A 3,860-nucleotide genomic window follows, 5' to 3' on the forward strand; every position below is an offset into this window, starting at 1 on the left:
TATTGAAAATCCTATTTATGTTAAAAAAAAATAAGTTTTTTGGTTCAATAACTTTACCTCATTTAGGTATTGGTCCATTAAATTTTTGGATGGGATTTTGGTATATTAACTTTGCATTTTTCGTGTTTTTTGATCCAACTGCATACGTGTCAGCTTCTGATTAGTTCACGTCATCATTTTGAACCAATAAAAAATTGACACGTATGCAGTTAGACCGAAAAACACTGAAAATGCAAAGTTAGTGTACCAAAACCCATATCGAAAAAGATAATTGACCAAAACCAAAACATGGACAACTTAATGGACCAAAAAACTTATTTTTCCTAATAAATTTATAAATTTCAGTTTTCACGTTGAAGTCTTTAGCAAAGTTTATCATAATTTTACAAATAAAAATTAGGGATAATATTTTATATTATGATTAGCCGTCTTAATTTGAATCAATCAAATCTCACTTTCTCAAGTTTTTGACTAATTAGAATTCCATTTCTTGTCGTATCAAATTTTATCTACATATATATCTTACCTACTTTCTCACAATAATCTTTTTCACGTAATATTTAATTAAAAAATTATTGAAGTTTCTATTTTAAAATTAATTACCCACACATGAATTCGCCGGAAATAATAAGAAACTACTGGCTATCGTGCTATAATTGAAATATGAATCAATCAACCATCGAATTAAAGTGTTCTCTACATATATTATATATAATAATATAAATGTTTATTTTTAGATACACATTCGAGGAAATTGATGAGCTCATTTTTTGAGAACATATTTTTTGTTTGTTTTGTTTTTTTTCTTACAGCCAACTGTGACAAACCATTAAAACAAGATATTTGAGTTGTATAATTATCATCCGTTATAATATTTTTTAAAACTACATTATTTCAATTTTAGAATGTATTTAATTTACATGCATGTTAAGATTTATTATAATTTAAATAGCTCTTCTGATCATCAGATCAAAGAACATACTTGTCCACTTATGCGGTCTATTGACTCGTATATACGACGGCAGGCAATTAAGCTGTACTTATATATAACTTGGAGATAATATAATTAAGCCTGGTCATGGAGATTAATTGTGATACAAGAAATTAAAAAAGAGTAAACAAATAGTTACTTCCTCAGATGAAACTGATCATATATATTATTTGATTATTTATACATAAAATCTTGACTCCTCTATATATCCAACTAGTCAATCGTTGTATGCAGAAGCTCGCCTATAAATTGGGACAACTCTTGGAAACATTTTTCATCAAAAGATTTGATCAGAACTTCAATATTACACCAATAATATATACTGTGTAGAAAAATGGGTTCCAAGAGTTTAATGTTTCTTGGCCTTCTGTTTGCTGTAATGATGCTGATATCTTCCAGCATGGTTTCACTTGCTGCTCGAGCTGATCCCGCGACGACGACGGTCACTGAAACTAGTGAGTTCAAACATTTTATAGCGCGCAGCTTCCTTAATGCTGACTCTTTGTTCGTCTTCGGTAGTGTTTAAAAGAGTTTTTAGAAAGCATTTATTAGTTTTTTTGTTATGTTAAGTAAAAGTTGAGAAATATTTACTAGAAGTTGTCTCTCGCATACTATCATTATTTCTTTTGTGTCAATAATAAGATGCATGTATCTTGTTATTTAATATTATTTAGTATAATCTTTCCATGATCAATTGGTGAAGTGGATATATATATGTTCATGATGCATATATCTAACTGCTTGGATTTTTGGAAGAGAGCGACGCTGAAGCGGATGGATGGCGTGGAGAGCACCACCACCACCACTGGCATTGCCACCACCCTCCGTGCCACCACGAGGGCACCGGCGACCATGAAGAAGAATCAGGAGAAGCAGATGGACATTTTAAGCACAAGCCAAAAAAGTGCAAGCACTGGCCTCACTGTTAGGCGTCGGCTATACCGCGTGCTGGCTAGTATTCTGCAGTATTGTTTGCTTATGAATAAGGTTTATGTTGAACCAAAGAGCTAATTAAACAATCTGTATAATTAGCTCGGTATCAGTTCGTGTGTAGAGTTAACATTTGATATATTGTGCCGTGGTGTGTGTCATATATATTGTGCTTGTATGTGTACGTGCATACTCGAATTTTGCTGCATGCAAAAATCACCTATAATAAAATTTGTTTGCCAGTGTTCAATCTACTTTTATGAGTATTATCCAACTCATGATAGAATTAACGGTTTGATCAATGATTTGCCACGCTAACTCTAAAATATTAATTATATTCATTAACAGTTCAAACTCTGAAACTTCTTGCATGCATGGCTTATGATCAGTAATTGACTCGAGCGTATAATATACTCTTGATTTTATTTTAATCAGCTACACCTTGTTAAAAGTAGATCTCTAATTTTTAAATGGAAAAATAAGTTTTTTAGTTCAGTAATTTTATTTTTTTTGGTTTTGGTCCATTAACATTTTGGATGTGGGTTTTGGTACACTAACTTTGCATTTTCACTGTTTTTTTGGTCCAACTGCATACGTTTCAGCTTTTGATTGTCCATGTCATCATTTTGAACCAATCAAAAGTTGACACGTACACAGTTGGACCAAAAAACAATGAAAATGCAAAGTTAGTGTACTAAAACCCACATCGAAAAAGTTAATGGACCAAAACCAAAACATGGACAAGTTAATTGACCAAAAAACTTATTTTTCCTTTTTAAATTGGATTGAAAGAAAATATTGTTGTACTCTTATAACTCTTTATTTTATTTTAATAAGCCACAACTCGTTGAAGTAAAATGATCTGATTTCGCAAACAACCTATTTAATGTTTTTAAATCTGGATTGAAGGAAAATACTTTAATTTAGTTTTTGTTACACACACACATCATATCAATGTGCATTGAGTAAATCTTCGAGTTAATTAGTGCAATAGTCAACGAACCACGTTAACTAGGTAAACTGCACTGAGCAAATTAAATCATGTGCATTGTAGAGGTACAGACTCCTAACAATATAAATGAAGATCTTACCTACTAATTAACCAACTAAGACGAATATCTTACATTTACTTTGATCTTTTGAAACCATATTTTGGTCCAAATTTGCCACGGAAAATAGTATCCAATGTCTTTTTAAACTTTTAAGCGACATAAAACATTATAAGAAAAAGTAATATTAAGTTATTTAACCTTTTCGTTTTTCAAAACATTAATTAGCTAAATACTCTGCGTTGAAAATTATCGTATTTTTTCAACATTTTTCACATAAATGGAAAAATTCCCTTTTTCTATTATTTAGTTTCCGCTCATAATTTATCTTAACTATGCATTGCTATTTGCTACATAGTTTCAAATTTTGAGACGAGGTATTCATGAGTTCAAAACTTATAATCGTAATAATTAAACTTCATAGTTCTCACCATCTCACAAAAAAATAGAAATTGTTGTAAATATTGTGTAGGAAAATATATGGAAAAATTGCTTTTTTGGTCCTATATGTTTGTCACTTTGCGATTTTGGTCCTTTATATTTTCAAATTGCAGTTTTAGTCCGCTATCTTTATTTTTTTGGCAATTTTAGTCCTTTTTCCGATGTGGCGCTGACGTGACACAAATTCAATGCTGATGTGGAGCTGACGTGTACAGTGCCACGTCAGCATTTTCAAAGAAAAAGGACCGAAATTGCCAAAAATCGAAACATACAGGACTAAAACTGAAATGTGAAAACATAAAGGACCAAAATCGCAAAGTGACAAACATACAGGACTAAATTTGCAATTTTCCCAAAATATATTTTCTTGTCCAAAGATTTTTTTATTTTAAATAGAATTTTTATTTTAAATTTTTCTTCCTATTAATTTTTTATTTTTCCTTCTACAA

The 3,860-nt window shown here is 30.7% G+C and overlaps 1 long non-coding RNA gene across 1 annotated transcript; it reads left to right on the plus strand.

Moving 5' to 3' along the window:
* The first annotated feature begins 1,213 nt into the window (after positions 1-1,213).
* Positions 1,214-2,171, plus strand: LOC140893428 (uncharacterized). The gene is made up of 2 exons (XR_012153138.1): positions 1,214-1,446; positions 1,748-2,171. It is a non-coding gene; the product is annotated as an uncharacterized lncRNA (long non-coding RNA).
* The last annotated feature ends 1,689 nt before the right edge of the window (positions 2,172-3,860 follow it).

Source organism: Henckelia pumila, chromosome 3, assembly GCF_033568475.1.
Source record: "Henckelia pumila isolate YLH828 chromosome 3, ASM3356847v2, whole genome shotgun sequence".
Taxonomy (NCBI): Eukaryota; Viridiplantae; Streptophyta; class Magnoliopsida; order Lamiales; family Gesneriaceae; genus Henckelia; species Henckelia pumila.